This window comes from Protopterus annectens, chromosome 4.part0 (genome assembly GCF_019279795.1).
Source record: "Protopterus annectens isolate FY-2018-M chromosome 4.part0, PAN1.0, whole genome shotgun sequence".
Lineage (NCBI taxonomy): Eukaryota > Metazoa > Chordata > Ceratodontiformes > Protopteridae > Protopterus > Protopterus annectens.
Genome location: NC_056733.1, coordinates 1,964,359,403 through 1,964,373,039, shown reverse-complemented (window position 1 = coordinate 1,964,373,039; position 13,637 = coordinate 1,964,359,403). Strand labels below are relative to the sequence as shown.

Here is a 13,637-nt window from a genome sequence, read left to right as displayed (position 1 = left end):
TTAGCCCATCCATTCCCAATGTCTGGTCAAACCTGTCTTTTACTTAATCTCAACCCCTTTCCCTAACAAATCTCCCACTCTTCACCAAATGTAACTCAATCTAACACTCACCAAAGAAGTCCCTCAACAAACTGGGTTGTTGCTCATTTCTCTTTAATAAACTATGATCTCCTTCTCACATCCTGTGCAGTTGTCCCTTTTGCCTCTTCTCTTTTTTTTTTTTTTTTTTTTTTTACAAAGATGTTTGCCTTGCTATGAATGTTTTCTTAATGACAGATAAAGCTTTGCAGCTGTGTTTACAAAGAAGCTTAACTATTGCCTGTCCCTGTTTGTAGTTTAAGTCCCACTTGAATATGTTTACCTGTTTTTTTAGGAATTTTCTCAGGCTGATCTTGTTTGTGTTTTCATTTGCATTTTGTGCAATTAGCTGAGACAAATACTCAGACATATCCTTAGATAATTCAGGAAACCTCAAAAGATGATGTACTGAAAACTTTTACTCTTTTTCCGAATGATAGTAATTTTACTGAAATTACCAGCAATTACCAGTCTTTGTCTTATGTGCACTACTGCTCTATACTAGCACATAGATTTTCACATCAGAACCAAGCCATTTCCAAGTGACCAGGTATATTAAATTATTTATTTATTTAGGACAATACACACATTATTTATTTAAAAAAAATGCTTAAATATGTTAATAAGTAGGTAAAGAATACTAGCACATAGCCATGTAACAGATGTGTAAGGTTCTATATATATATATATATATATATATATATATATATATATATATATACATATATATATTATATATATTAACTTTGTTAATGACATAATATTATTTTATACATAGTTGTCATGCTGCACAACAGGAACAGTATATGCACTCTGAAAAATAGCATGTAATGTAATTCTTTAAGGGATACAAGATATTTATGGGATGTTAAGTCCTAAATGTACATTGTATACTGACGCACTTAATTTTAATGAACTGCTTTTTCGTTAAAACAACTTTATTAGAATTTTAATGAACTTCTTGCCTGAAAAGAAGCATTAACTTAAAGCATCTTAGAATCTTGTTCTATGTTAGAGGTTCATTCAAGGATTATTGTTAATCACTGGAATCCAGAATAATTCTAAAATGAAATATATTGTTTTTTGATAATATGGCTACAGATATACTCTAGAAATGTTTGATATCATAACTACTTGTGAAATACATAACTAAATTACTTTGTGGCTGCTTTCAAAAAATTTTTTTAAATGATAATTTATTAACATATTAGTTAATACTAATTTTGCATAACTGTAATATTATTAAATGTGTTAATATCCTCAATATTATTTTGAAGTTGAAATGCCTTGTTAAAAGGAGTATTTAATATTTAAGTAATAAACCCTACTTCCACTTGTCTGAACTGGTTGTGACTGTATTTTATTGTGACAAGTACTCATATTTATTTACATCAACTAATGCCTTATTGGCTTAACACACATTTACGATCAATACCTTGTATAAGACCAAATATAATGACAGTGATTTTGAAACAATCTTTGTACCTTAATTAGCTCTTATTATCCTGGTGACCTTTCTGAGATATGTCTGCTCTCTCTCTCTCTCTCTCTCTAGTTGTACTGGATACCAAAGACCAAACTATTACTGTTTTAACCAATGACCTGTAGAAAGTTAATCATGCTTTGCTTACAACTGCAGTAAACTGAAGTCTAAGCCAAGGGTTTCATTTATAATTTACCACAATCTTTAATTGTATCTGCTGTTTGTGCTATTTGCCTGTTTACTGCAGGATCTATATCATCTGGTCATTGCAGACTATCAAACAGCAATACAAAAGACTATAAAACTTTGAAATAACAGGGATTTATTGAATCAAATGAAACAAACCCTTAAACCACACTCACAAACACCTAAAACTGTTCCACCTGCACCTTCCATACCCTCCCTACAACTCGTACATACCAGCTCTGAGATCAAACTACAGTGGGGAAAAGAACTAATTCCTTTTTCCCAATGACTGCTGATGTCAGCAAAAAAATACAGTTGTGTAAGTTGAACTTACCATAACAGTAGATATTTGAATGATTACAGCTGCAGTAGCCTTAGTATAACCCAGGTTATATAATGCAAAGGATATAATGACCGTCCAGCTTCCAAAGCTTCAGGTCACCTTACAGGCACCCAAACTATCAAGTGACATGAGCTAAGCTAACTAAAACACATGTTTGAGTAAGAAGCCCTTCAGTGCTTTCCGGCCAGCAGAGAGAGGCAGGCTGAGCCCTGAAACAACAACGCTAGGAACAACAAAAAGTAAATGTCCATGCCATGGAATTCTAATAATAATAATAATAATAATAATAATAATAATAATAATAATAGCGAGAGGGATGGCGGGAGAGAGCAGCTACTGCAGCAGTGATCATTCAAATATCTATTGTTATAGTAAGTTCATCTTACACAACTGCACCATGTTCTTCATATCAATCACTGCTGCAGTAGCCTTAGCCATAAGGGCAGACTCCCATAGCTATAAATGCTTTCTTTATGACAGATAAAGCTTTGCAGCATTTGAGAGGTGGAAGAGGGAAGAGTCTAGAAACACATGAATAATTGTCCTAGCAAAGCTTGATTTGGACATAGCAGGGACCAAGTTGCAGCTTCTAGAATACTTCTACAATCCAACCCTTTCTAAAAGCCATAGATGAAGTCAAGGCCCTGGTAGAGTGGGCCTTGAGTCTGGAATAGTTTTGTTAATGAGAGAATAACAAAATGTAATAGGCTTATATAACCATTTGTTAATAGTCTATTTTGACACTGGTTTTCTCTTCTTACCCTCACAAGAAATTAACAATTGATCCGAAGATCTGAAAGATTTAGTTCTGTCAAGATAGTACCAGAGCTTTCTGTGGGCATTCATGGTATGCATTATATTTTCACACTCATTTGTAGGTTCAGGAAATGGGGAGATGGATAGTTTGGCTTAAAGAAAACTTGGATACTGCTTTACGCATAAAAGGTGGATTACCTCTCAAAGAATAGGGTTAACTCTCCATAAGAACTTGAAACTCAGATACCCTTCTTGCAGAGGTCAGAGCAATTAGAAAAACTGTTTTCCATGTTACAAACCTCAAGTCAATCAGATTAGCTAGTTTAAATGGGGCATCTGTTAACTTCTGTAAAACAAAATTAAGATGCCAAATAGGTGCCAGTGTTTTTTTTTTTTTTTTGGAGGCCTCTTATGCAAAACCCCTTTCAAGAATATTTTGACATGAGAATGTTTTGAAAGAAGAAGATCGATGGGCAGACATGCTGAATGGTGGATAAATGAACCTTAATAGAAGAATAAGAAAGGACAAAGGATAATAACTCACACAAGTATTGTAAAGGCAGAGAACAACTAGCCCTGACTAGGTGCTGGTTATGTTGTTTGGCACCAATTAGAAAATTGTTACATTTGCTAATATATGATTTTATTGTACCAGGCATTTCTTATTTGCATTAGTCCCTACTGCACATTCTCAGTAAACAGGTGTCTGAAATTAAGTAAGACCCTAACTTCCAGGCAGTCAACTGAAGTTGACCCCTGTTATTGTGTGAGCAGATCCAATCTGTGAGGAAGCTTGCGGTAATTGCCCCTGGCAGTTACCAAAAGTAGACAGAACCATGGTTGTCTGAGTCTGAAGGGAGTCAACATGATGATCTTGGGGGATTTCTTCTTAATCTTTAGACTTACCCTGGATATTAGTAGAAAGGGTAGAAAAACATACAGGAATATTCCTGTCCAATGGAAAGAAAAGGCATTTGTCTTCCAGACCTTCTTGCATGTAATTCTGGAACATATTCTTGACAGTTAATTGTTCAAGGAGGAGGCAGGTCTACTTAAAGCCAAACTATCCATCTCCCCAATCAATTTGTTAGGATCTGCCTGACCCTGTTCAGCTTGTCTTCCACACCATTTTGCTCTGATGGAATGTAGGCTGCCTGCAGAATGAGATTGTGCTGTTAAGCTATATGCCAAGCTAAAATGGCTAGTCTGCAAAGGGGGAATGACCTGGTTTTCCCTTGCTTGTGTCACAAGTGCAATACTGTCTGTAACCACTTGAAGAGGTCCCGGGGCCAAAGATGGCTCAGAGACTTGTGTGTCTTGATCAGGGCATGCATCTCCTTGATATTTATATGCTTGCATCTGTCCTTGGTGTCCTACGCACACTGCACTCTTACCTTGATATTTATATGCTTGCATATGTCCTTGGTATCCTACGCACACTGCACTTTTACCTTGATATTTATATGCTTGCATATATCCTTGGTGTCCTACGCACACTGCACTTTTATCTTGATATTTATATGCTTGCATATGTCTTGGTGTCCTATGCACACTGCACTTTTATCTTGATATTTATATGCTTGCATATGTCTTGGTGTCCTATGCACACTGCACTTTTACCTTGATATTTATATGCTTGCATATGTCTTGGTGTCCTACACAGACTGCACTTTTACCTTGATATTTATATGCTTGCATATATCCTTGGTGTCCTACGCACACTGCACTTTTACCTTGATATTTATATGCTTGCATATATCCTTGGTGTCCTACGCACACTGCACTTTTACCTTGATATTTATATGCTTGCATATGTCTTGGTGTCCTACACAGACTGCACTTTTACCTTGATATTTATATGCTTGCATATGTCCTTGGTGTCCTATGCACACTGCACTTTTACCTTGATATTTATATGCTTGCATATGTCTTGGTGTCCTACGCACACTGCACTCTTACCTTGATATTTATATGCTTGCATATGTCTTGGTGTCCTACGCACACTGCACTCTTACCTTGATATTTATATGCTTGCATATGTCTTGGTGTCCTACGCACACTGCACTCTTACCTTGATATTTATATGCTTGCATATGTCCTTGGTATCCTACGCACACTGCACTTTTACCTTGATATTTATATGCTTGCATATATCTTTGGTGTCCTACGCACACTGCACTTTTATCTTGATATTTATATGCTTGCATATGTCTTGGTGTCCTACGCACACTGCACTTTTACCTTGATATTTATATGCTTGCATATGTCCTTGGTGTCCTATGCACACTGCACTTTTACCTTGATATTTATATGCTTGCATATGTTCTTGGTGTCCTACGCACACTGCACTTTTATCCCTCTTGGAACTGTCCCCAAGCAAAGTGTGAGTCATCTGTAGTGACTGACTTTTTGGAGCAGGGAGGGAAAAGGTGAGGCCTAGATTTAAGGATATCAGTTGTCTTTGTAAAACAGTTTCTCTTCTGACAACCCCAAGACTGCAGTTTTGAAAAGATAAAGGGGTTGATGCTGGGAGCAAAGATATTTCAGATACCACTGTATCTTTCTCATGTGGAGTCTTGCCGGGGGTATCATGAGGATCATAAATGCCATGAGACCCAAAATCTTGAGGTATTCCCTCAGTGTGACTGAAGTCTAAGTAGAAAACCTAAGAAATAGATCTAAATAAATATTGATTTTTGTCCTGTGGAAGAAAAGCTCTTTGAGCTGAGGTGTCTAGCTGACATCTCTGAAACACAATCCTAAGTCAGGAAAAACTTTTGAATGCTCTCTTGGAATCCCAACTTATATAAGTAATCTCTCATTCAAGACAGAGATTCCTGACACTTTGAAAAAGATTCTGCAAAAATACATAGGTCATCTAAATATGGAAAAATGTGAATATCAGCTTCATACTTTGTGAATACTCTTGGGGAAATGGATAGTCCAAAGGGTAACACAGAGAACTGATAATATTATCCACATACATAAGACATTAAGAAACATCTGAAGTCTAGATGAATAAATGTGTGATGATAAGCATCTTTTAAGTATACTGTTACCAAGAAACTTTATTTATTTTATTTAACGTTTGTTAACCGGAAAAGTCTGACTTAGAATGAAGCCAATTTTCAGTGGAGGCCCAGGGAGAAATGCTCCAGATATATCTCTTTGTAATATGGGAGGAAACCGGAGCACTCGGAGGAAACCCACATGAATGCAGTTAGGGCATGCAGACTCCACACAGAAGGCACCCCGGCTGAGGATCGAATCAGAGAACCTCTTGCTGTGAGGCAACAATGCTATTGCCGCACCACTGTGCTGTCCATATGCAGTGGAAGAACGTGTAACAGGTTGTGCATTGACATATTTTGAATTTGGGAACTATCACAAACATGTTTAGGAAAAAAAGTTCCAGAACTGGTTTCCAAGCATTTTCTTTCTTTGGCATTAGGAAAATACTTGAATAAAAATATTTCCCCACCTGGGAAGGAGGAACTGGTTATACTTTTTTTGGGGGGGCAGCATATGATGGAGAACAGGTGGAACAAAAGAATCTGATCTGAAGGATGAGGACTGGCCTCCTGAAAAGAAGGAATTTCCTTCCACTGCCATCTGTAACCTGATTAACAATTTTTAGAAAACATTTGTTTGAAATAATGTTATGCCTGCCAAGGAGGAAAATAAAGATTCAGACATCCTTGAAAAAAAGGGGGTCAGGGTGGGAGGGGGTCACAAGGTCTCTTGAAAAGTCATTCAGACTTGTTGGACTATCAATTGTTTTGAGGAGTGCTAGTCTTCTTTTTTGAATCCCCTTGTTACTACTTCTTAAACTTTTTACCTGAATTTTGTTGAGACTGTTTATTCTGGGTTTTTTTTCCAAAATGTAATGAGGAGATAACAAATCTTTTGGACAATTTGAAAAAGGAAGGATGAAAAATTTTAGCGATTCTCTGGATAAGCTTGTCCCTTTCATTACACTTTTTGATCATCTCTGCATCAGAGGGGGCAAACACCAAATCTTTGTGCAAGGGAAAGTTTAAACTTTCACTTTTAACATCATCATCTGGAAGGTTCTGAGAATGCAGCCATGCAGACCTCCTCAAAACAGTACAGTGGCCATAGCCCTGGAATACATATCAAGAGAGTCATACACACACTGTAAACAATGTGTAGTGACCTGTGCAACAGAAGAAAGTACGTTATTTAAAGTATACTTTTACTTCTCCTCACAAGAAGAAACTGCACATAAAACATTCCTCATGCTGCCACAATTAGTCAGAAAAGTATTTTGACATATGAGCATGACAATTCAAAATTTTGAAAATCAAAGTTGCAGAAGTATACACTTTTCTGCATACCTATCAATAATTTTCCCATCCTAAATGGAAATAGGATTGGAATTAACTGCATGCTTAGCAACAGTGGGATCAGCCAAAGCTATAGCTGATGGGTCAGATTTGGGAATAGTGTATAAAAATTTAAAAGACTGAGGAACGTTATTCACCCTATCTGCCTTTTTATGTTTAGCTGGCAGACTATTAGGAAAATCGCAGGCAGTAACACACGTGCTCTAAAACTGACAGAAAAAGAAGAATGGCTACTGATTCTGGCGAATACTGCTGTAACAACTCATAGTATTTTCTAAGGCTCTAAGAAACCTCAACGCTCTCCCACTGAAAACACTGGCACACTCTATCAATATTTTCAGAGAAAGAGAAACTCCTACAGGGAGAATCAGAAAAACTGAACCCTCCTCTGAGTCTGAATAAGAAATCTGAGAAAAATACTGTATCCATCCCTCCAGAATCTTGAATCTCATCAGAAAAACAGGAATCCATCTTTCTTTTACCAGTAACTAGTAGCCAGACCCAGTACACTACTCCTAGTCAAAAAAAAAAAAAAGAGGAGGAGTAGTTACATGCTTGTTTTTTTTTTTTGTCAGGAAAAATGGGGTCAACCATGTTACTAATGGAAGCAGCTGCTTTCCCAAGAATGGGCACAGTACTGTGACCGAACAAGGTAACCATCCCCATTCCCTCTCCCAGGGCTGACAAGAGTGGCTCAGCTGAGGCAAATTACTAGACTGTTGTGGTGACAAAGGCTGTTTGCTTATTTTTTTTCTTTTTGTGGATGGAAGAAGGCCCAATCTTGGAACCAGTAGTCTGTTTCATGTTCAAGCTGAAAATGATGCTTCTTCCTCAGGGAAGACAAGCAGCAATTGCTGGTAAACACTACCAGTCCACAAAAGTTACTTTTTGATTAAAAAAAAAAAAAAGAAAAAAGTAAAATGCACTTTAAAACACTGAAGGAGCTCCATAAAAAAACAACCAAAAAAAAAAAAAACACTTTCTCCACAGAAAAAAATATTTTCGATTACTTTAGACTGACAGGAGAAAATGAGTGATCTTTTTAAACGTATACAGCAGTCTTGTGACAGATAATTACAACAAACCACTCCTATATTTAAAATAACTTTCCTAAAATTGAAAGTAAAAAAAAAATAACAAAATTAAGAAACTGAAAGTTTTTTCCCCCAAAGAAACTCATCTGCACAGCAAATAAAAGGACAAGCCCAATACTGATCCTCAAAAGCCCCAGAGGAGTGTACTCTTCAGCAACAGTAAAGTTCTAAAGGGCTTCCAACCTAAACTTGTCTTTTAGTCAGCTCAGCTTGAACTGCTTGACAGCTTAAGTGCTTGGAAGGTGCCCTGAATCTTTGGAAACTGTCTTGTTGTTATATCTATGTCAGGATATAACCCATACAGCTATCACAGTATGATAAACAGATCATGCTACATATAGACATATCAGCCTAAAAGTATTTAAACACTTTGCAGCATTTGATTAAACCTTTTCAATGTAATCCTGCAAAGTGAAATTCAACATGTGTAACTCTGACTCTGCTGCTAAATATTTCCTTCCACCATTTATTTACATTGCATTATTTGCTGAATCCTATTTGTTCAGTAATGTTGAAGGTTAACAATTTGTAGTGGTAAAATGACCAAGCATCCTACCTGTCATTACCACCACATTTAATTATTTATATGTCATCCTACACTTTAGTGCTTGAAGCAAAGGCATTGAATAATTAAGGACTGAATGTAAATCACTGAGGAATATCTGCTATGTTTGGCTCATTTGACATTGAACCTTTAAACTTTACTATTTGTTTTTGTAATGCATACCCATTTCTATATCTAGATAAGTATTTTAATGTTCATGTTTAACTGCACTGAACTATCTGTTAGAATTTTTTATTTTATTTATTAGTTGAATAAACTTACTAGGCACACCCACCTATCATCATAAATGGCTGAAAGTACTTTCTGATTAAATGGCTTGCTCAGAGCTACAAATTATCATATAAGGACTGAAGGTATCAAACCTAGGACTACAGGGTGAAGGTAAGTGGCAGGCCATAATCTTAATCCTATCTGCTAGACTGCTATATGTCATTGAGGCATTCAAGTCAGTGAAAAAATGATTTTGAAAGATAGCATTCAGTGAACAAGTAAACTTTGTACCCCTGTAACTGTAATTTATTCATCCTTGTAATATATATTATTGTTTGAACAGATTATGCTCTCGACTCCCTGCTTCATCCTACAGCCTTCTCAGTGCCCCACATCTACTCTGGATCTTTACACACAATATGGCTGCGGGAGTCAGATATTCAGCATTTATTTGGGCATAGTCATTCTCAGGTAGATTAAACCTTATGAAATATGTTAGCCACAGGTCACATTGTACCACAAGCTGCTTGGCATCACTTTCAGTCGCCTCAATACCTTTATGTTTCTGCATTACATGACAGTTTCAACACTTGAAAGGTGTAAAGTGCCACGATGATTTATTTGTGGAACATGCATATTTCCAATCACATCCATGTAGTTTCCATGCTGATTACATCCATCTGCACTAAACATTTGTAAACATAACTTTCTTCAGCTAGAGTGGTAATTTTGTCTTCTTCTACTCTGTGTTCTCCATCATTCCAAGACCATAGCAGTTACCTTTTGCATTACACCCTGTCTCATAACACACCAGATCCATTATCTTATCAATATCCCCTCACTTTTACTTACCGAAATTATTTCAGACTTTACATTTCATGCACTAATGCTTGAACAGAAATTAAAAGTGAAAACAATGCTGGATGCAGAGAAGGTTGGATTGCTTGGTTTATCATGTTTTTCGTGCTACTTTCATTCCCATATAACCAAAGAAGACATGATCTACATTTTTTTTCCAGTTTCAAATAATTTAATTCAGACTGGAAACCATTTATCATGTGGCTCAGTTTGCTTCTGACTCTGGAAATCATATCTGCTACAATGGCCATCCTGAAGCCATCGTTTTGTCTATTACTTTTTATACATGTAGTGCACTTGACATTGCCTTACCTCACGTTTACTCCGGAAAAGCCGATAAAGTCAAAACATAGTTGGTGCATGGACCCAGCACGTCTGATAGAGAAATGCTTGCATATACTGTCCCTTCCTTTTTATTAATGGTTCATTATTGAGATCGCACTACATTTGCTTGGTGGAAGAAGAGTGCAAAGAGGGTATTTAGTATGTCCTTTAAGCGTGTTTAACATTCTGCATCACCTCCATCCCTGTTTTCCATCTCAGGTATTCTTTATCTGCCATATATTCCAGACTACACTTGTCTAATAGCTGCTTATTTTGGTTGTTAGGAAGGCTTTTTAAAAGGTCTGGACATGGACACAGCTGTACTGTTGAACACTATTGAATATACATTGCCATTATAATGATGACTGCAGATACTTAAATATTTTGTATATCTATATATCTATTTATATATATATATATATATATATATATATATATATATATATATATATATATATATATATGTATTATCAATGTTTTAATTAGTACTTAATTTGTATTTTAGTAGTCTTAGGTACAGTATGTTAAACTTGATAAATTACTGTGTTAGCCTGTCTGTTATCCAGTGAACTTGAATGCAGCTGTTATCTGTCAGCTTTAACATAATAGAATGATAGTATAACAGTGCAGTGTTTAGCTCTGTTTCCTCTTAGTACTTGGCTTGCTCAGTTCTTTTCTAAGCTGGAGTACCATCTCTTCATAGTCTGTACATCATCCCTGCCTCTATGGAGTTTTCAACAGGTGTTCTGGTTTTATAACACATTAAAAACTTCTGCCACAGGTAAATTGACATTTGTCCAAATTACATGAAAGTTTGTGTCATATAATAGTGACTGAGTGTAGACCCTACGATAGGTCATCACTCTGTTCTACTCTAATTTTCTCTGCTTTGTTCCCAACAAATATTGCAATAATCCATAGCTTCCTTGTGACCATGAACTGAATTATATAGTTCATCAGAGAAAGAATGAATGAATGAATGAATGAATGAATGAATGAATGAATGACATTAATACGACTCTGCATTTTATAATCATTGTTCTACATGAATACTTGTTCATATGTGTACATGTACATATACATACTTTATGCATATTTTCTTCCTTTTGATTTTAGGTTTCATTGCAAGAGATCCCTTTTATATGTTTATGAAGACTATACAGGTATAAGTAGATAATAAAAAATAAATAGCAATCATATCCACATTTTTAGGCAGTGAAGAAGAGCATAATTCACATGAAACATTTGTTCTACTGAGCCAATGTTACATTTATTGATGAAAGTTCAGTATGTAGGCATACATAAAGGATTAACACCTTACCTACATACAGTTTATGATACACTAAACTCAGCCTATACATCAAATAGCAACTTTGGGTACAGCCTTGCAAGTGAGTACTTTGACTGAAAGAATTCAATATATTACCGTCCTGCTCTCATTTGGATGGCCACAGATACCATCTCTATAATAACAAAATGATATGTAAATGGAAACTTCTGAGTATGCTTTCAAGTGATTCCTATGAATTGATTTACCTCTCTCATTATCAAAATACAGATTTTTATTACATGGTACGACTCATTTCTATACCAATCTTCGGTATTCTCATTTGCTTCATGTAAACATCCTAGATCGTTTCTATTTTATGTTGTTTTGATAGCCTTGGTGATCAAATTTAGCACTGCCACTGTTACTCATTTTTAATGTAATCATGCAGGGAAAATGTCAGGAAAAGGAGTAATAGTGCATTAAAAATGCTTAAGGTCAAACTTTAAAATCTTAAAATTATACTGCAGCAGCTTCTTAAGGATTGCTGTTGTCATAAGGGAGTATTTAAGTACAGTTGGAGCTTGCTATTGGTGAGCAATCTGTGATGATAACTGCAACAGCAGTGAAACAGATTTATTTTTATAAGAGTAGTTACTTTTTGGTAATTAGATCATAGTTTGTTATTACAAAGATATTATCAATTAATGTTTTAGTGCATTGTGGATAGTCTGATGGATTGTGGTTTTAGTGTGTTTTCATTTATTCTAAATTAGCACTGAAATATGGTAAAGGAATGCCATGAGTTTCACAGTATATTCAGAATGCACAAAGTTGGACTAATTGTATGACGTGTAGCTGTATATAATGAAGTTGATGGATGTATGGTTAGCAAACAGCTGGCATAGTAGAGGTGACTGCTGTTAATGCAATTGTTTACTTTGGAGACTGAAAGCATTCATACTCCTGTACATCTAATGAAGTTATATTTTTAAATGGACACTGGTAGTCTGCATAACATGGGTTTGAACATTGGTTCCAATTTTATATAAATAATGTCTATTGCATAAATCTTTATTTTTTTTCCTTTTTTTCAGGATTTTAGCACTAGTCTAGAAAATCATTTAACGGCTATATTTTTCTTGAAAGAGAAAGCAACAGCTCAGGATGTTGAAGGCATATACACATATTGTTTGCTATAGAAGTCTGTGATCAAATTTAGCATGAATTTGGTTCCTGAAATTTAAGAGTTGTACCAACCTAATCCATTGCAGAACAACACAGTGATAGGCACTTGCTACATCTGTGCTACAAACCTGTCTGCCCTGTGGTAAATAGATTCAAGTTTATTCTGGATATGCAAGGCTTGATTTTTTTCTGGATGGAAGCCCCATACAGGAGCTAAGACAACAGCCTTTTCCATACTATTTTACTGACTATTTTTGCAATAAAGAATGCTTATGCTCTACATAGGATTCATGTACATGTCTGTTGTCTTTCTAGCTTTCTGTATTTGAAGACTAAATTTGACCCTTCTGTAATACGAACCACAATGTACTTAATATTATTAACTACCTCATTAAGGTTGCCGTCTTGTGCCAAGATTTTTGTAAATTGCTTTTGCCCAAGTAGTTCCTTTCCCAGGATGCACTTTGATTTAGTGACATTCTGTAAAAGCTGCAAGGCTGACATCCAGGACTCTAGGTGCTCAGATTCTACATAACGTATGTGTACACAGAACAGCACAGTAGTATGGTATTATCTGCGTAACCCACCAAGAGAGTATCACTGCACTATCTTTGTATGTAACTGATTAGTAGAGAGAGCAGGAAGTGTCACAGCATACATTCTACTGTTTCTCCATCAGGGGCATCAAAGAGTGAGGGTACACACTCTTCCAAACTACCAAAATACTTCTTACTTTACAAATGGCAGGTAGCATAATAAGCTTCCTTATTCTCCTGATAAGGGAGAAAACAGTTTACTGCATCAAATGCTGTAAAACCTGGTGACATTAGACAAGTCATGTGACCATTGACTCCAAGATGGTAACCAAAACAATTTCCTTGAGAAATGAACTTAAGTATGGAATTTGTTATCCTGATA

General features: G+C 35.9%; 1 long non-coding RNA gene across 1 annotated transcript in view; it reads right to left on the bottom strand.

Moving 5' to 3' along the window:
* LOC122800077 overlaps positions 1-13,637 on the bottom strand; it is a 1,513,804-nt gene that overhangs the window by 1,122,723 nt on the left and 377,444 nt on the right. The gene's annotated exons all lie outside the window — the stretch shown is intronic.